Source organism: Pongo pygmaeus, chromosome 7, assembly GCF_028885625.2.
Source record: "Pongo pygmaeus isolate AG05252 chromosome 7, NHGRI_mPonPyg2-v2.0_pri, whole genome shotgun sequence".
NCBI lineage: Eukaryota > Metazoa > Chordata > Mammalia > Primates > Hominidae > Pongo > Pongo pygmaeus.
This window is the reverse complement of record NC_072380.2, coordinates 126345755-126367857: the sequence shown is the minus strand read 5'-3', so window position 1 is coordinate 126367857 and position 22103 is coordinate 126345755.

Below are 22103 nucleotides of genomic sequence, written 5' to 3'. Positions count from 1 at the left end.
ATCCAGACATCTGCAGAGAGGATACTGCCTGACTGGAGGCGTTGCCTTGGGATCTTGGAGATGATCATATAGAGATGGGTGTCCTAGTTCTAAGAAGCTCTAGCCAGCTGGTGCTGGTATCTCTAATAGTGTGCTATGAAGTTGATTATAGGAGTGATTATAAAAGGTTGATTATAGGAGTGCCAAGAAATCTGCAAACTGAAATTAATACCTACTATTGAAATCAACTGCTACTGTACAGCATAGATGGGTGATTTTAAAGGTGAAAAGACAATATATTAACAAGGCACATTCATGCATTAGCATATTTAATAATCAAGTATGAGCACTAATATGCCCTCATTTTATAGATGAATAATCTGAAAATTATAAAGGTAGTTTAACTTGCTCAAGGTAACATGGGTAGCAAGGATTTGAACTCAGGCAGTTCAGCTTCCAAGACTGCACTTTAAAAAAAAGTTTTATTGAGGTATAATTGAAGAATAAAAATTATATACATGTGAGGCAAATAGCCTAATGCTTTGATATGCATGTATGTATTGTGAAATGTTCACTGCCATCTAGGATATCCATTATCTACATATTTCCTTTTTAATCTCCTTTTTTATTTGACACTTAAGATATACCTTCTTAAAATTTTTGAAATATACACCAAATTATTGTTAACAATAGTTACATAGCTATATATTAGGTCTCCAGAACTTACTTAACTTGCATAACTAAAACTGTATAATCTTTCACCAATATCTACCCATTTCCCCCTCTGTCCACCCCTGGCAACCACTGTTCTACTGTCTGCTTGTATAAGTTTGACTGTTTAGATTTAACATACAAATGAGATCATGTCTATTGGGCATTTCTTCAAAGAAAACAGATACATAGCCAACAGGTACATGAAATGTCGCTCAACGTCACTAATCATCAGGTAAATGCAAATCAACCACAAACCTCCTGTCTGGGTTCTGCTTCTTAGCCCATGGTGCCTATACAGACTAATTATCATCATTATTTAAATAGGCTCATGTTTACTTCTCTGGGGGGAAAAAAAAAGCCCTTCCATGAAATTATATGTTCCTCTACTATTACCTTGGCTTTTTGCCTCTCTTGGCTGCCAAATTTGTCAAATTATATGTCTATATTTATATTCTTTTTTTATTTCCCTCTCTCATGTCAACCTATTCTTGTCTGGCTTCCAACTTGACAACTGAACTAAAATAATTCCTTAAACATCAAAAATAACCTCCTAGTTTTAGTTCTGGAAATTACAGAGTAAGTAGATTCACTGTATTCCTCTTACTAAATAAAAAATCTTGGAGAAAATTCAATAAGCGATTGACTAATGGCTTTGAAAGATGAAGGAAGGAGGGTGGAGATGCTAAGAACTACAAGACTTAAGAAGTGACCCAGAAGTAAATTCTAAGATTTTCTTCTTTTTTTGTTACTCTATAAATATTCCAGTTTGGGTCCTGGGGAAGTCTACTACTAACAAACATCAATAGGCTCAGACAAAACACACAAACGAGGATGCAAATATTTTGACCATCTTGCTCTGGGTGAAGATTAAAACAAACAAACAAAAACCAGCTGTATTGCTCTCCTTTCTTATCAAGTGCAGAGACTGAGAGCAGAGCTCTGTCTTCTATCTTTGACCTACAACAGTGAAGTGATGTTCTCTATTTCGACCACAAGGATTATAAATGGAGACTCAGCTTTCATCCATGCCCTGCAATACGATGGCAGCATCACAATTCACAGCATGGTGACTAGGCAAATAGACAACTGTTCACACCATACACATAGCATTCTTGGCTCTTCCATCAGACATTGCAGCCATGGAGATGGTGATCAGAGTTCTGTCCACCATTCTCTCCTTAAAAAAAATAGAGAGAGAGAGAAAGAGAGAGAGAGGCCGGGCACAGTGACTAACACCTGTAGTCCCAACACTTTGGGAGGCCAACGCGGGTAGTTCACAAGGTCAGGACTTCAAGACCAGCCAGACCAACATGGTGACACCCATCTCTACTAAAAATACAAAAATTAGCCAGGCGTAGTGGTGGGTGCCTATAATCCCAGCTACTCGGGAGGCTGAGGCAGGAGAATTGCTTGAACCCAGGAGGCGGAGGTTGCAGTGAGCTGAGATCACACCATTGCAATCCAGCCTGGGTGACAGAGCAAGACTCCGTCCAAAAAAAAAAAAAAAAAAAGACAATGCACCTTTTTCTCACAACAAAATTGTAAAAGGAATTCTATCTCCCATTCAGAGGGGATAGAATTAGAGATGAGGATATTTTAAATCTGTTTATGAAGTGCTGAGAAGACTTCAGAGCACTCTATATATTAAACCAACCATATACAAAACAGAAAAAATATTTGATAACTGAATTGTCATGTGGAAAACCATGCAGGTTTCAGATGGGTGTCTGAATAGCATGCAAGTAGGGCAGACCAGAATAGTATTGCAAAGGCTGTGAAAATTTAGTTGACATTAACCACAAAGTGGACCAGGATGTTTGTTCTGAACCAGAACATATTGAATGCCTGAAATAAAAGGAAGACTTAAATAGTAACCAGACACTTATAGTACTCAAAATATCCAGGATACAGTCCAAAATTACTCATCATTGCAAGTAAGGACACTCTCAACTCTCAAGGAAAAAAAAGGCAATCAACAGATGGCAATACTGAGATCACACAGATGTTGAGATTATTTGACAAAATCTCAAAGTTTCTATCATGAAAATGTTCTAACAAGTAGTTACAAACACTCTTGAAAAAAGTTAAAAGAAACAACAAAAAAGTAATAGGAGATAAAAGAATCAGGAAAATTTAGAACTGAAAAAAATACAATAATCAAAATTTTAAAACACACTGGATGGAGCCAATAGCAGAATGGATATGACAGAGGAAAAAATCAGTTTACTTAAAAATAGATCAATAGGTATTATCAAGTCTAAGAAACAGAAGGGTAATGAAGAGTACCTCAAAAAACCTTTTAGGACAGTTAAAAAGGATACTTTATTGCTTTTATTTGAATTCCCTTTTCCCCTTGCCTGTTATAGCTCCTCAAGTTCTTGGCTGTTGACATAATCATTAAAGGAGTAGATCTTCTTTTTTATTTTTTATTTTTACATATTGTCTAAAAGAGTCTCCCCCTTGTTCCATGTTTGTTTGTTAGTTTTAAAATCCCTTAGAAATCAATAGCTTCACTTCACTTATGCTTTCATGTTGAAGCAAAAATTCACTGATATTCTCAAAATTTAAGCATAATAATTAATGCAACTATATCATAGATGAAGAAGATAAAAGGACTAAAATATCATAACATGGGTACGAGATATGCATTTTCTATTTGAAGTGGTCCATATTGACACTAGCATTTTGTAATAAATTGCATACGTAGATTGTACTTCCTAGAAGACAGTGGTTGGCAAATTACTGCCCATGGGCTAAAATCTGTTCTCCACCTGTTTTTGTAAGTAAAGTTTAAATTTGACATATCCATACCCATTTGTTTATTCATTGTCTGTGGCTGGTTTTTCGTTTTGTTTTGTTTTGTTTAGTTTTTTTGCTATGCTTGCACAATTTAGTAGGTGCAACAGAGAATGTATGATCTACAAAGCTTAAACTATTTACTATCTGATCCTTTACATAAAACACTTATTGATTACAGAGCATCTGCTAAAAACCTATAAAAAAGAGATAAAATGCTTACTAAAAGATGTTTCAAATAACCCCCTGGGGAACAGAAAAGGAAAAACAGTGGAAGAAAAATCAAAAGGAACAAATAGAAAATAATATCATGACAGACAAATGTTTTATTTTGGTTAAACAAATCATTCTAATTCTCTATTTCACTTTTTAAATTTTGTTAGAAACTATTTAGAACATATTTATATTTTTTCTATTCTTAAAATTACTTTTTCTGTGACTAGTATTTGGAAACCAATGACATTCAAATTTTATTTCAATTTTATTTGAAATAAGTTTAACAAATATTTATTGAGCACTACTATCTGGTGGATATTTTACTAGTCTTAGTAAGGTATAATGAAACATCTCAAGATGATTACAGCTCAGGTTTTAAGTGAATAACTTAATTCCAACCACATTCTTATCCTGGGGTCTTTAGTAAAAGAAGGATGAATAGCAAAGCAAGGGCTTTAATATCAATGACTATTTAGATATCTACTTATTCTTTACTTAAAAACTAGTAATTAATTAATATTAAAATGTTAAACATTATTTAGAATGCCTTCCATTATACAAGACACATACAATTTAGCCATTTGGTGATACTTAAGATCAAATAGTTAATTTTGCTTAGTGGAAATAGGAACGCTTATGAGAAATAACAATTTTATATAAGAGAAGAGAGAGGAGAACACATTCAACATTATGAGAGCAAATGAAACATGAATACATTCAACTTACTCTTAGAAATTATATTTATGTACAACATACAAACTTAGAAAAAACTAGATACAGTTAATCATGCAAAATGCAATAGTGGAATAGACCTTTGAAGCAGTATTTGAAATGTATAAATAAAAGAGCCTGGAAAACAAGAGGAGAAAGAATCCCAAAAAGATATTAACATGGTCAGAAGGAGAATTCAGTGACTGGGAGTCATAATATGGGGATAGAAACAAGTAACTGCGAAGGTGAGTTCAGGGAATGGTCAAGCAGAATGGCAAAAAAAAAAAAAGTATATAGTATAATAAATTTGAAAATTTAGAAGATGTTCTTCTAACCTGGAGTACATGAAATACCATGTAGTGTAAAACCCAGGTTTTCTTGTAATCGTTATGCCATGATTTGAGTAAAATAATGAAAAATCATTAAGAAAAATATGTCACAGAAAAAGTTTTAGTTCTTCTTTTCATAAATGTTAGGCCAGTTAGTTAAAACTAAGACAAAGAAAATGAAACTGAAGTAAGAAAGATATTTTTAATACTCAAAAATATGTCAAGGTCAAAGTATTGATTTCCAAAAAGGCATTTTTAAAGTATGAGAATCAATAAGTATGAAACAGTGGGAAGATTATTTTAGACAATAAAAAAGATCTAATGTCTTCCATGATTATGTTAAAAGCAGAAACCATGAGGAGCCCTAGGAGTTAGAGAAAAAAAAAGAGAAATTGAAATAAAAGCATAAAATAAAGTAACTTTGGTGCTTATCCATGCATAATATCTATGAGTAGTTTTGAAAATAAGAATGCATTTTCCTCTAAAATGAATGAGACATTGTAAGGAGATCTCATAGAATAACAATAATTTGATCATGTTTCTGAATTCAAGAAAGAAGATACATAGATGATTAAAGTAATCCACATTTTTAAAGACTGAGAAACATGGAAGCACTTAGGAAGCAAAAAAATGAAAAGACCAAAAAGGAGACAAAAAACTTCTGTGTAGATTAAAGTATAAGCTGTATTCTATTACCCTGAAAACTAACTTTTAAAATCCAGAAGGGAAAAAACAGAAAATTGCCCTAGAAATATTTTTTTTTTTTTGGTAACTACATGTATTTGTCATAAGTCAATTGGTCAACATTAAATATTAAGTTTATTAATCATTCACTTATTCATGTAGTCATGCACTTTTTATTATAGATCTATATGCCAATCTGGGTATTTTAAATATCCATATATCTCTCATGTATCATACTTCAAGTTACAATGATTTCATTCATTCTTTCTGAATCTGTTGACACATCATTCCATCATTAAATACACATTCTCCTTTTGTTCTATTATGTCCCACTGTATTTATGGAATAAGTTTAAGAAGTATAAACTTGAGAGTTTACATTTGAGTGGACCCCCAACATGTTGAATAACCTTACTTAGATAGATAGTACGAAGTAATGGGCCTCTACATTTCTGGGGATATTGGTTTATGACTAATTTTGAATTTTACTCAGTAAGATAATTTTGACAAAAAACTTAGGGTAGGTGTTGATGCAACATGATTACATTTTCAGATAACATACAGCTTTGAAGAATAGAAGACAAAAATCTAAATACAAAATATAACAACAGGATGATTGCTGGTGCTGACTTTTAAAAAGATGAAACAATAGGAATATAGATACATTCTGCCATTAGTTTTAAAAACCTCATTGAACAAATTGTATGCAGAGAAATTATGGTTTTGTAGCAGCAAATTTTGAGTTGACTTTTAAATTAATGTATAACAATGTAGCAGCCAAAATAACAATGTCAAGTTAAAACTACTTAATACACGCTTAACAATTACATAATAAATAATTACTGCATAATATTCTATCATATGAACACTCTATAACATTGACATTTAGGACTCCCATGCTAAATAATTTCTAATTTTCTCAGAATATAATTGTGAGTTATATTTTTATACATTTCAGTTCATTTGCTTTGGTTTTATTACCAGAAACTGTCAAAGGTTTCAAGTTGTTCTAATCTTTATGTATGTTTTCTATACTTCATAATGGCTTTAGAGGGAAAAAAATTGCATTGATCTGCTATTTCAATTTTAAGTAGGAAAAATAGCTTTCTTATTCTGCTCTAGCTTGTGTTATACAGAAACAGGCACTGAAATGGAGGGTGCAAGATCCTTGTTGGGAATCAACACCTTTGAATGAAAGAAGCCAAATTGAGTAAAGGAAAAAAATTAACTGTAATACAGGACTGGCAGTGCATATCCATGTCTACTACATCTTGGCATCTGGGCCGGGTTCTCTTAATTTAACTCTTTACACTTGAGTTAAGTTCTAGGCTGCCCCTGAGAGAGAGGGCAGGTAGGAGGTAGTTAGCAAGATAGAGAAAGAGGGTATCAGAAGAGGAACAATGTCTTAGAGACTACACCGGCACCACCCCTGTTATGTAGCTAGCAGGAGGAAATGTGGTTAAGAACTTCCCATTGATGTGGAGAACTAGGAACGCTTTTACACTGTTGGTGGGAGTGTACATTAGTTCAACCAATGTGTAAGACAGTGTGGTGATTCCTCAAGGATGTAGATCCAGAAATACCATTTGGCCCAGAAATCCCATTACTAGGTATATATCCAAAGGATTATAAATCATTCTACTATAAAGACACATGTACACGTATGTTTATTGCAGCACTATTCACAATTGCAAAGTCTTGGAACCAACCCAAATGTCCATTAATGATAGACTGGATAAAGAAAATGTGGCACATATACACCATGGAATCCTATGCAGCCATAAGAAAAGGATGAGTTCATATACTTTGCAGGGATATCGATGAAGCTGCAAACCATCTTTTTCAGCAGACTAACACAGGAACACTGCATGTTCTCACTCATAAGTGGGAGTTGAACAATGAGAGCACATGGACACAGGGAGGGGAATATCACACACCAGGGCCGGTCGGGGAGTGGGGAGCTAGGGGAGGGATAGCATTAGGAGAAATACCTAATGTAGATGATGGGTTGATGGTTGCAGCAAACCACCATGGCACATGTATACCTATGTAACAAACTTGCATGTTCTGCACATGTACCCCAGAACTTAAAGCATAATAATAAAAAAAGAACTTCCTCTTATACCAAGATGCTTGTTCAGAATGGAATTTACCCCACCCATGCAGGTGCAGAAAAGGACTGAAGTCTTCCAAAAATGGTCCCGAACCCATTACAATGCCATTAGGATTGTGGTTTTAGACCCCTGAAGTTTTTGCTTAGGAATTCAGGCATAATGATCAAGATGGAGTCACTATGGCCAAGCCCAGGCATACACAGGTGCAACACCCCCAAGGGGGAACTTTACGCCTCCCACTAAGTTAGATCCCACAGAAGATTTCCTTGTTTCTATCACATAAAAATCCAGAACTCAGCCCCATTTTTGGCAACCCTCTTCAAGTACCCTGTCACTGCTGAGAGCTTTTCTGTTGCTTAATAAAGCCTACTCTGCATTACTCACTCTCTGGTGTCCACATGCCCTATTCTTCTTGGTTGTGGGACAAGAACTCAAACCTTGCTAAACTAAGGAGAAAGGAGACTGCAACAACCCGACCACCCCACTGGCAAAACTTATTCTAATCTTAGTATGTTTATCTTGCATCAAATTTTAGAATCTTCACACATAGCTACCTTATTTGATATGGTTACTCACATCCGTAGCAAGAAAATCACAAATGTGGCCAGGCGCGGTGGCTCACGCCTGTAATCCCAGCACTTTGGGAGGCCAAGGTGGGCAGATCATGAGGTCAGGAGATCGAGACCATCCTGGCTAAGATGGTGAAACCCCATCTCTACTAAAAATACAAAAAAATTAGCTGGGTGTGTTGGCAGGCGCCTGTTATCCTAGCTACTTGGGAGGCTGAGGCAGGAGAATGGCATGAACCTGGGAGGTGGAGCTTGCAGTGAGCAGAGATAGTGCGACCGCACTCCAGCCTGGGAGACAGAGCAAGACTCCGTCTCAAAAAAAAAAAAAAAAGAAAATCCCAAATGTGTGTCCACACTTAAAAGAGCCAGAGCAAAAGATAGCTAAGATAAGCAGCATATTGTCAATTCATAAATAAATTATGGGACATCATGCATGAGTCTGATCATTTTCTTCCATGTTAAAAATCTGGAAGAGAAATTGTTGCCTCATCTACAAAATTACCTTGCACTATTATTTTTGTTCAATGTAATATGTAGAAATCAACTACCCTAAACTGATTTACTGAGATTTCTTTTGCCTACATACTAATAGCTTTTTATTAATAAGTAAATTTTAATTTAAAATAAGTATTTCTAAAACAATACAAATTTTAAAATTAATTAATTTATATGTATTTATAAATAAATTTAAATTATTAAATTTAATTAAAGTTTAATTGATTTTGAAATTAATATTTAATAAATATTAATATGTAGCGTTCACAGAAGTGCTTAGAGGTAAAGATAATAAAAATAACAATATTTATTAACATTTAATATGAGCCAGTTACAATGTGAGTGCTATATATAATATCTCATTTCATATTCCTGGCAATTTTTGTGGTAGGTATTAGTAATATTGTGGTATTGCATCCATTTTACAGCTGAAAATGTTAAAGCTCCAAGGGGAGTACCTTGCACTTAACAAGTAGTAGATGCATTACTCAGACACTAAGCCTTTAACCACTACACTCAGCTGCCTGGGGAAGACTGTATGAAAATAAAATCCTCACTTCCCAGATTAGAAACCTAAATTCTTTAGAGAAGAGTCTTAAACCATTTGACTAGAATATGATCTGTAGAAGTCAGATTTCTCCATAGTTGACAGTAGAAGAAAGAGTAGAGTTATTAACATAATTACTATGCTTATTATTAATATAAAATTAATAATATTAAAAGTTAATTTTATTTTTGATGGTAAATGTGATAGAAAATAAAATATGTTAAAATCATTAAAAGCATAAATACATATTCTATGAAAATTATTTATAGTATACTACATCCTTCAAATTTTGTTCAAATTTTTTTCCACTGAAAGCAGCATAAAACGTTATAGGTTTAATATAATATAAGTATAATATATAATATATATATTATATATTATAAGTTTTTTTTTTTTTACATTTTCAAATGATATATTTCTTTTTATGATGCATGTAAGTTAGTGGCAAGGCTTATAAATTATTATAAGTTATTAATTAACTTTCTGTGCCCAAAATATATACATATATATATTCAGTTTAAATCTAGCCAGTGCCAAATTTGATCCTCAGAAAATACTATAAAATCCAATGAGAAAAAATGTTTAGTGTGATTTCTCATTTTGAAATAAAAGGCCTTTCTCTGTTTGGCAGGGTTGTCTTTCACTGTGGAAATGCTCAGAGAGAATGAGTTTACCATTTTTGAAGTGATTCTTTGAGTCTTTTCTGTGAAAGGTGACATGCTTTGCCACTATATAGAGTTTTGAAACAAGGGATTTCTCTTTGAATGACCCTTAGAAAGTAACTGAGCACCTCTCAGGATGAGACTGCCATGCTTCCATATCTGTGATCAATGATGTGGTGCATCCAAATTTATTCATATCTCACTGAGTGCTTATCTTTTTAATTTATTCATAAACATGAACATATACAATTTTTGAACATAGTTCATATTTTAAAATCTGAATAATTATCATGTTTGAATAGGTGATCAAATAGGCATAAAAGTCAAAATTTTGTACTACTAGATATAATTCTTTTGTTACTTATCTTATAAACTTTATAAAGTATATGACATTATGAATTAACTTTGCCATTAAAGAAAATATGAAATAAGTACAATTAAATGAAAATATAAGGAAATTATAAGTTTGTGTGTTTGTTTTTACATTTTCAAATGATTTTTTTTATTATCCATGTAAGTTAGTGACAAGGCTTATAAGTTATTAAGTTTCTGGGCCTGAAATATTTTTATAGTTGTTTCCATTAAAATTATGTTTCATTTAATATCATGCAGTACACCCAAATTGACTTCTAATGTCTAAGAGGGTACTTATACCAAAATATTAATATAGATTTATCCATAATTGAAACATGGTGTGGTAGTAAAATTGAATTGAAATGACATAAATATTCCTTTTCATTCCAACGAGAGTTCTAGGTATTAGAAAAGGTAGAGAATGAAGTAAAAACCATATATAAGGAAATAAGCAGTATATATTATTACATAAAATTCAAATGAAACTATATTTAAAAAGTTATATAATGTGATCTACTACCTCCACCTAAAATCCTTGATAGATCTTATATTCAAAATATGCTAGATTGTTATCATTACATCATTACATAGATATTAAGATATTTTGAGTTACCCTGGGGTTATTACCTTATAACATTTTTTTTCTCTAAGATATATGTTTATCTTATTATAATTCTTATGCTTTGGTTATGTCTGAAAAGAAATTGATAGAACACCATCCACCTATTTTATAAATTTAGCCATAAATTAGCTACCACATATTCTTTCTGGGGCACTGAGATCCATTTAAAGTCTTTGATATGTATTGCTGTGATAGCTGTGTGTACCCACAGAGTCTCATACAGTCAAAGCTTCCCCATATCTCAAGGGTCTTGACATCCTAAAATAGTATTTTCTTCTTTTTTCCCCCTAAAAGAAAAGAAGGCTATTAATAGTATAGCAATTGAGATCACTGTGGTACCTGTTTTCATTTTTTCTCCTAAGAAAGTCCATATAAAGAGACAATTGAGGAAAAGGAGAAATAAATTAGTTAGGCTCCTGATTCTTTTCTCTAACAAATTCTATAGATTTGTTCATTTAACAAAAAATAAAACAGTTAAGCTAGAATTTTGAAGTCAATAAAAATTGTTTCTCATGTGTTATGACTCTGATAGTCTGGCATCCATAGAAGGAAAGAAGACAAGCATACAGCTCAAGAAATTTTTCATACATGCTATGCTTTTAAGTACACCTTGAACCAGAAAAGTAGACATTATCAAAAGATCTATAAACTTCTTTTGTCTGATGGCAAGAGATTTTGTAAATTAGCTAAAAATTTGTACTGACCCTGCAATATATTATTTTTCAAGGAAAACTTTGAAGTTTTGGGTTCAGAAAGATTTTTCTCATGCTTTGTGGTTTATAGTTTAAAGTTTTACTTTATTCTTTTTCTCTTATTTCTGCTGATAGCCAGGACTACAACTACCTTAAGATGAATAACCAGTTTAGAAACCTGAGCAGACAGTCTGCAGCAAAGAAGCAAATATTTATTAAGCACCTCTCATACAGGATGACTCAGACACACTGCTGCCCTTGTTTGGGTTCGCCCAACAAAGCAGGGTTTGGGGCGAGGACTCATGCAGGTGTTTATTTTGAGAAGTGACATGAAGGAACCAAAACGGGAGGAATGTAAGAAGTGAAACAAAGAGAAAAAGTTGTCTTGAAGAGCATTATTGAAAAGTTTCCACTCTGGGCCATTGGGGCTCAATTCCCTTACAAACTCTATGAGAATCTCTATAAAATACATATCAGCCTGAGACATGAAAGGTAACATCTGTTTACCCAGGAACTGTCAACCTCCCCACAGTTAAACATAGACACATGCATCAGCTTGACTAAATAGGCATCAACAGTCATCTAATGCAGCTGTAGCAGACAAGCTCCATTCAGAAAGCAAGAGGTGTGTTAAATACCCATAGCAATGTGCCATGATGCTGGAGAAAAACCTATGGTAAAGTTTGTGATAGAAGTGTCGATGAAGGCCATCGCTCCTTGAACCACTTAAGATCTCTTATGTCCTATATTAAGTACAATATCCCACAGAGTTAGTGATCGCTTCACATTCTACATGAAACTTAATATAAGAGTGGCAATTGATTAAGTTAAAATACTCAGAGTTACAGCTGCTCCCTAGGCCTTAACCAATATTGTCATCTTGTTTTTGTTTTTTTTTTTTTTTCACCATAAACAGTATTCCAGATTACTCTCACCCTCAGCAATAATTCAGCTGGTCTCAGTTACTTGACTGATAAAATTACCCAGACCTTGATCCCTGAGAAAAAAGAGCTTTTAGCAGCTGCCGTTGTCAGGTAATAATTGTCATAAGTGTGCATAGAGCTATCGCTGGTCTTAGATCAAGAATTGCCTCAGTTAATTTCCTGGGCTCCAGATATATTTCTCTGTGATGTATTGTGTTGCTGAAACTCTAGCAAAATCCAAAAATCTGTTCACTTCTTTCCCTGGCTGCTGAACAACCAAAATGATAAGCCCAAATGATCAGGTGAAAAGCATAGCTTCAGGTTCAATGGAAGCCTCTTTCACCATAAAATACGTTATTTGGTCTGAGTCTATTATATGTGAGATCTTATGGGGATGTTGTCCTGGTAGAGAAACTGCTCTTGGAAAAGTAAACCTTGGTGTCAAGAACAATAAAAGAATAATTGTTTTCCCCTCTGGGATAGAAGTGATTCAATAAAATCAATGTTTCGTTAAGTGCCTGGTTATCTTTTTGAAGGATAGTATCATATTAAAAACTGGATGTTGGTCTTGCTTAACACACATTTATTATCTCACAGTTCTGTAGATCATAAGTCCAGACAAGGTCTGGACTTGGTCTGGCTTGGTTTCTGCTTAGGGTCTGTATTATTCTGTTCTCACAATGCTGTGAAGAACTACCTGAGACTGGGTAATTTAGGAAAAAAAGAGGATTAACAATTCCACAGGCTATCAGGAAGCATGGCTGGGAAAGCCTCAGAAAACTTACAATTGTGGCAGAAAGCAAAGAGGAAGGAGGCACATGTTCACATGGGCAGAGCAGGAGGAAGAGAGTGAAGGGGGAGAGGCTACACAGTTTTAAACAACTAGATCTTGTGAGAACTCACTATCGCCAGAACAGCAAGGGGGAAATCCACCCCCATGACCTGCCCACGTTCCACACAGTCCCTCCTCCAACACTGGGGACTATAATTTGAAGTGATATTTAGGTGGAGACACAAATCCAAACTATGTCAAGGTCTAAGGATGAAATAAATGTGTGCAAGCTCATTCTGATAGAATCCAATCCGTTGTGGTTGTAGGAAGAAGACCTCATTCCTTCATGGCTGTCATCCTGGGGTTGTTCTTAGCTCCTATTGAGAGGTGAAGCCGGCTGGGTTTCTGGGTCGGGTGGGGACTTGGAGAAATTTTCTGTCTAGCTAAAGGATTGTAAAGGCACCAATCAGCGCTCTGTGTCTAGCTAAAGGTTTGTAAACTCACCAATCAGCACTCTGTGTCTAGCTCATTGGGTAGGGGACTTGGAGAACTTTTCTTACTAGCTGAAGGATTGTAAATGCACCAATCAGCACTCTATGTCTAGCTAAAGGTTTGTAAATGCACCAATCGGCATTCTGTAAAACGGACCAATGGGCACTCTGTAAAATGGACCAATCAGCAGGATGGGGGTGGGGCCAAATAAGGGAATAAAAGCTGGCCACCCCAGCCAGCCTCGGCAACCTGCTCATGTCTGCTTTTGCATGCTGTGGAGGCTTTGTTCTTTTGCTCTTCACAATAAATCTTGCTGCTGCTCACTCTTTGGGTCCGCACTACCTTTAAGAGCTGTAACACTCACTGTGAAGGTCTGCGGCTTCACTCCTGAAGTCAGCGAGACTATGAACCCACCAGGACGAACAAATGACTCCGAATGTGCCACCTTTAAGAGCTGTAACACTAACTACGGAGGTCTGCGGTTTCACTCCTGAAGTCAGCAAGACCATGAACCCAACAGAACGAAGAAATTCCGGACACATCTGAACATCAGAAAGAACGAACTCCAGACACACCATCTTTAAGAACTGTAACACTCCCTGTGAGGGTCCGCGGCTTCATTCTTGAAGTCAGTGAGACCAAGAACCCACCGGAAAGAACCAATTCTAGACACACTATCTTAGCTCCTTGCTTGCTATCTAGTACTCTCCATCTTCAAAGATAATTACACAGTATCTCCCTCTTGTTGAATTTATCTCACATTTTAAAACTCTTTCTCCTGAAACAATCTCATTCCTTTTAAAGTGTCACCTGAGTAGATCTGACTCACCAAAAGTAATCTTCTTATGGTAAACTGATTTGGGTTTGGAACCTAATCACTTCAGCAAAACACCTTTTCACATATAATTTAACATAATCACAGCAGCGATTGTTCATCATACTCACAAGTTCCACCCACACTCAAGTGGAGGAGATTTGACAAGACTGAAGGCCATTGAGTTTCTTTTGAAATTCTACCTACCATGCTCTCCTATTGTGGCTTTCCAGAGACTTCTTTCTAATCCACAGAGGCTCCCTTAATTGTTCCTTGGAACATTCCAAGTTGTTCCCTTAGTAGTAGGTCATGAAAAGGCAACAATCTGGCCCTGCCTTTAAAGATGACATTTCAGTGTATTCATACCACTGGTGATTTAAAAACTTCATTAATATTGCAGGCACCTGAAAACTTTATGAAGTTCATCTCTCTTGCTTTGGCATATGTAAATCTCATTTACATATCCAGAGTACTTACCATTTCTGTTCACTAGCTTAAATTAGCATGATGCCGTTAACATAGCATGATGTTCTATGAAACACCAATGTTAATATCACTGTGGACTGTACCTTGAGAGTAGGAACACAAAATATAAATGTGACGTAAGATTAAATGTGAACTGTTGTCCATCTCACATAAAAGATAAATATTTTGGTTAATTTTCTCAAAACAAATTTAGAAGACATGTGTTAGACCACAAGCTACATACTAAGTTTCCTGAGCCTCCTGGTGGTCTTTTCAGACAACTCTGCTCTTCTTCAGTTCAATCCCTTGATTCAGGAGCTTATCAGATATATCTGAGAGAGAAATAAAAGAGGGGTTATTCTTCTACCTGACCCAAATACTCATCTGTCCTTCAGAGTGTCATGTCTATATCTAGTCAACTGTGGTTCAATTCATTTTCCCTCAGAAGTGAATCAGATAGATAATCTGTCACATTACTATTGTTTTTCCACAGAGACCCAGAAATTATTTTCTCTTGGTGTAAAGGCCTATTTATCTGCTAAAATCGAAATGGAAAAATGGAAGAAGTTCATTGTGGCTCCTCATTCCTACAGTCCCTTATTCCTGAAAGTCTGGTGTCCTTGCTAAAAGCTGTGGTGATTACATAGATTCACCTGTCCCATCAGCATGCCATCCTGCAGCAAGCCCTGATTTGATCCATCCATCACTGTAAAAGCCATCAGCAGGTTTTACAGTGAGTAAGCCGAACTGCCCTGGCATCTTTTAACCATTGCTAAAAGAATAGCAGTATCTTCAGGTGAGCCTAAATTCAGTTTCCAGGGCTCCAGTGTCCACTTGACTTGGAAATGTTAGGGGTTCCCTCCCCTTTCAGCGTAGCAACTGTCTAGGGAGGCATTGTTGGCCTCTAAGATTAGTTCTTCTCTGGTCTGAACAGGCTAGGTAAAGTTCAATGGCGGGGTGGCAATCGAAGTAGTGGAAATATTATTTTTAAGTAATTTTGAGACAAGATAGGCAATCCTCCTTCACTGTATGTGTTTGAGAACTATTAGGCTGTGTGCTCTGGGATAAGAATGAACAGCGTACATCTCTAAAGACTGTTATAGCCCCCTGACACAGGAATTCCTCATACAATGTCTTCCTAATGACCTTTCCCCTCCTTCTTTATCTTCCAGATGTTTCTTCCCCTAGAATTGTTTTAGCTTTCCTGTCACTATCCCAGTTGGTCCAGTCCTGACAGTTTTCTCCCCATAAGTCCTTTCATATTCAGTCTGTTTTTGTATCAACTCAGAGCTTCAGCCCTGGCAAATGTCCCAGGACCCTGGACCCATGCCAACCAATATTAATCTCTGTGACATCCCTGTAATTCAGAACGGGAACTTTTCTAATACAGCAGGCTGTTTCCCAATGGAATAAGAGTATAAGGAAGTCTTTTTTTCTCCCTCAGTTCAGTGGCTCTCCTGTCTCTTTCTGATGGGTAAGACTAGTGTTTTAGTTAGAAGTGGGCTCCCATGTAAACCCCATCCTACTCTCCGCAAGCATTCACAAGTTAAAATTAACATTTAAGGCTTTAGCAATTCCTCCAGCCTTGGAATCACTGGCTTTTGAGGGGCATCAGTACCTTTGCAGATATAGTCACATATATGAGATTTTCCCTAAAGATCCTGAATGGTTTCTGGAATATTAAGATGCTTTAGCTTCCCACTGTAGGCGGTAGAGTCTTTTATCTGTTTTTGTTTTGTTTTGTTTTGTTTTTCTTGTCCTCAGCCATATAGCTCAAGAAAAAAAAATTCCTAAAAACCTATGAAGAGGGAGTCAGTGAAATTTTATGCAAGCTTGTCTCTCTGTAAACAAATAAAGGTGCCTGGTTACTGGTTACTAGTGGTTTTGTTCCAGCCTCTCATTTCAAGTGGAATCTGTGACATGAGAATTCCCTTCTTCTGGGCACTTCAACCATTCAACATAGGTTATAACTTACAGGCAAACAACCTAATACCTGTACAACTAGCCTTTTTATTGCCTAGAGTCTTGATTCCCAGAGGCCCTGGTGACCATTAGGCAGGAATATAACTGTTTAAAAAAACCTATGCCTGTCCTTACACCCTAAGGATATGTCACCCATGTCCAAGGTGTGCCTTCTGACCATGATCCCTGGCCTTCTAGATGACTTAATTTCAACCTAGCCCCAGGGTATAACAAATGAACCCATCTACTATATTCAAAAGACCATTGTTGTCACATGGATAATTGGTCTTTTGTGAGGATGCAACAATTGTAATTTTTTTTTTTGAGATGGAGTCTTGCTCTGTCACCCAGGCTGGAGTGCAGTGGCGCAACTTCAGCTCACTGCAGCCTCCGCCTCCCTGGTTCAAGCAATTCTCCTGCCTCAGCCTCCCAAGAGGCAGCCTCTCCTGCCTCCCAAGTAGCTGGGACTATAGGCGCACACCACCACACCTGGCTAATTTTTGTATTTTTAGTAGAGACGGGGTTTCACCATGTTGTCTAGGGTGGTCTTGATCTCCTGATCTCATGATCCACCAGCCTCAACCTCTCAAAGTGCTGGGATTACAGGAGTGAGTAACCACACCCAGCCAACAATTATAATTTTTACCATTAATCATTAACACCACTTTGCAAAGTTCTAGCTTGCACAGTCATTTTAACTACCTCAGCACCATAAAGAGCAAGAATTACACACACAATAAGCATTTGTATTTCCAATACATATATAGATTATTTGAGAACTTGTATCCTGAAAACTATTAAATATTATTAAAGAAAATAAAGAAGACCTAAGTAAATGGAGAGAGATACAATACTCATGGAAGAGAAGTTATAGTTGTTTTTTTTTATGATGTCAGTTCTCCACAAAGTAATCTATTCATTTAATATACTTATCTAACCAACATTCCACATTATTTTAGAAATTCACATGTTGATCCCTGAACTTATACAGAAAAATAAAGGACCTGGAAAAGACAAATTTTGAATGAAAAGAAGGAGAATATACACTACCTGATTTCAAGGCTTACCCTAAAGGAATAATAACTAAGACAATTTGTTAATAAAGAAACTACAGTCAGTCAAGTCCTCCATATCTGTGAGTTCCCCATCTGAGGATTCAACCAACCACTGCTCAAAAATACTGAAAAAAATAACAATATAACAACACAAAATAATACAAATTTTAAAACAATACAGTATAACAACTATTTACATTGCATTTACATTGTATTGGAGGTTGTATTTAATCCAGAGATTGTCTAAAGTGTATGGGAGTATATGCATAGGTTATATGTAAATACTACCACCATTTCATTTATATATATATATTTTATATATATATATATATATATATATATATATATGAACTGAGCATCTGTGAATTTTGGGATCTACAGGGGTCCTGGAACCAATGCCATGTGAATATTGATGGGCAGCTGTATAGAAATATAGATCAATAGAACAAATTAGAGGATGTAGAAATAAACCCGTCATATATGTAGAATCAATGTTTAATAAAACACCCAAGATAATTCAAATGGAAAAGAATGGTCTTCACAACAAATTGGGCTATAACAAATGAACATTTCAATGTAAAATTTTGTCCCTTTCCCCACATCACATACAAATTAAAGCACCATGGACTATAGACTTAAGTTTAGTAATTAAAAAAAAAGTTAGAAGTAATTAAGATAAGATATGCTTTGGACAGATTCCATTGTTTTTGCTCTATCTGCAAGTTGACTAACATTTTGTTCTGTGGTATCAAATATTTTTAAATGTCATTCAGTGTATTTTTTATCTCTAGAGGTATGATTTGTATCTTTTTGTATAGTTAATATACCTCCTTATTATGCTCAGGGTTTACTCTTCTGTAATTCCATAAATATATAAAATATATTTATAAAACATGGTGCAATGACATTGTCTGCTATTTTCATCATCTCTGTCATTTCTGGGTCTAACTCTATTGATTATCTTTTGTTCTTATAGACTATATTTTCCTGCTTCTTATTATGACTGAAATTTTTTGATTAAAAGCTACTTATTGTTATTTGAGAACTTATGTTGAGAATCCTTTTTGGTTTTGTTTTGGGTTTTGTATTTGGTTAAATATAGTTGGCCTTGGTTGGTACTAGGGTTCATTAAGTATTTTGAAAACAATTTTATATTTTCCCAGCTTGATTTTAAGCTTTCTTAGCCAGGACCAGAGAATAATCATTAGTGTATGCTAATTTGGCCCCATTACTGGGGTTATTTCTTTTGAAAAATCTGCTAGCTGTTGCATTTGTTGAGGAGGCATTTCTGCTTTAGCTAGTGGAAACATAAAACCATACTTGGCCCTCTGGGGTTTCTGATAATTTTACTGTCTGCTCTCTCCCGGTCCTTCTTTTCCAGGTCTCAGGTAGTTTTCTTACATGCAGCCTTAATCAATATTTAGGTGTATTCTCGAGAGAAATACTCTGCTGATAGCCAGATGTCTTCTTTCCATTCTGCCCTGTGAATTATAGATGCCTTGGCTATGTCAAATTGTAAATTCTTATCATGAACTCAGAGAGGCACCCAAGCTCCAGCTGGGTTCCAGTTCTTATTTCCTTACTTCTCTCATTGATCACTGTCTGTGCTGCTTTTGGTTCAAGTCTGAAAATTATGCTTTTATATCCTTTTCCAGATATTAATTTTTAAGGTAAATGGACAAGTGTGTCACTCCATCATATCTGGATGTAAAAGTACCAATTCAATAAGATGTTTACAATATACATTACCATATAACAATTACCTAAAATAAGACAAAGACTAGCAAGAAACAACAAATCAAAATTTTAAAGTGAGTCTTTCTTTATGGTGGATTTATGGGTGATTTTTGTTTTCTTTTTATCTATGTATCACATTTTTTCTTTAATGATTCTATTAACTTTTTACTATGAGGAAATATTTAACAATGCAATTATAAAATTAAAAATTATATGTTTCACAGTTTCAGTGCTCTTTTGTCTTGTTAAAACATGTATAGTACAAGGTATTTTCTATGTGGTTTATCAATGAAGCCTGTTTAAACATTAAAATATGCTTAAAATGATTTGAGTTTCCAGTTGGGTTGGATTTTACAGACAAATGTTCATAGACATTCTTTGTCAGATTAAATTTTTATTAGTCCATTAAGTTTCATGTGATTTTTGTTTAACGTGTGTAACGTTATTGTTTAAATAATCAAAATATCTTGTAATCCTTCTGCAGTCATTATTTTGCATGATTTCTAAAATTTTAAAGCAGGGATTTTATGAAATGGAAAGATTTGCCTTCATGGTATTGTTTTAAATTGAAAGAAACTGATAATGGGCAAACATCTTTGTTTAAGAGAATGTAAGCAATAATAAGAATACAAAAAAACTATCACTATAAAAATGTGGTAATTGCAAGCATCTTAGTGATTATACTAATGATTTCATGCTTGAAATTTAGTGGCTTCGCAGAATTTCTCAGACAAACAAACAAAAAAGAGCTTGAATATGAGTTGCACTTCTCTAACAGCATTGACTTGAGATTTACTTTGCAAAATAACATAAATCTTTCTTATATTAAGAATCAGATCCCTCAAGTGTTTCAATTTGTGACAATCAATTGAATTATAGATCAATTTTTTGGTCCAATTTAAATTTTATGTTTGAAAATCCTGCTATCAAAAAAGAAGAGGTCACTAATTTATAAATATATAAATGCATACACACACATTCAAATACACACACTATTAATCAAACTAAGAAGTTTTCTTTTAACTGGACCAAACAATTTTTCAAATTTTTGTTCTGCTTGGCTGCCTATGGAAGAATACATATAAAGTCTGGAAAAGATGTGACACTATTACAAGATAATCTGAATTTTACTTTGTCGCCTGAAGCACAATGATGAAATAAAATGATACTGATTATATTTGTCAAGTAAGTGCAAACATTTTAATGGTTTTTTAAATACAGATAGAGATTTTAGATATTTAGTATGTGTTAAGTTTGCATATCCAGTAGTTACACAGGCTACAGAGTCTACATTTTTATTGTGTATTATATTTTGAAGTGGCTGTGATATGTACATAATAGTTATAAAACTTCAGTTAACTGTGAACTTGCCTACTTGATGTTAAAAGAAAAGGTAAATATACTTTATATATTACATTATTACTTACATCAGGTAAACTTTCCAAAAGTTGTGTTTGGAAACATACTTTTCTCAGCAAGCAACAAAACAGAATAGAAAAATTGCTATATTAATTCTCATTCATGTAGTTGAAAGAAATCCCAAAGATTTAAAATTCTGATCCAAAGAATAATAATAGAAACACATTTTCAGAATTACCTACCATTTTTGTAGTAATGTATTATTATCAGTCATCCCCCCATACTCCTGCTTTCTAAAAGGATTTTTAGTAATATTGGCACAGGAGAATTCCCTGGACCCCTTCTTGGGAGGGACTTGCAATAGGGGTGTGGCTGCCTTGCTCAAATCCATTGCAGGAGTGGGAGGGAGCATGCAGGCGAGCAGGTGCCAGGGCCAGGGTGAGCACTTTCGGGCTCTGGCCCCACAGTAGTGTCTAGGGGTGTGTTACAATTAATGCTTTTTTAGCAGTTATTGTCTGTGGACAGCTAAGTGTGAACCAGCTCAGTGGAGAGTCAGGGTGACAGCCTTTTACAACTTGCCTTCTGGTATCCAGGTCCTTGTCTGGCATCCAGGAAGAATCAGGTCACAAAAACTTGAAGAATTGTGAATATGGAGGATTTATTAAGCAGTGGAAGTGGCTCCCAGTGGAAGGGGAGCTGGAAAGGGTATGATACAGGAAGGTGATCTTTCCCCGAAGCCTGGCCCTCTTCAGCTGGACTCCTTTCTGAAGCTGTGCTCTCTGAAGTTAAGCTACATCTATCCATAGTCTCCAATGTTCAGTTGCTGCTTCTCTTCTTGATGTTCAGCTGCTTGTCCTTCTGCCAGCTGAGGTCTGGGGTTTATATGGGTACAGGATAGTGGGAAGAGGTGGGTCAAAAAACAACATTCAGGCAAGAAAACAGGAGTGCCTGTTCTCATTTAGGGCTGCAGGTCCAAGCTTGAGGGTGTAGCTCTCACCAGGGACCCCCACCCTCCTACCTCCTGTCTGTATCGATATTCTT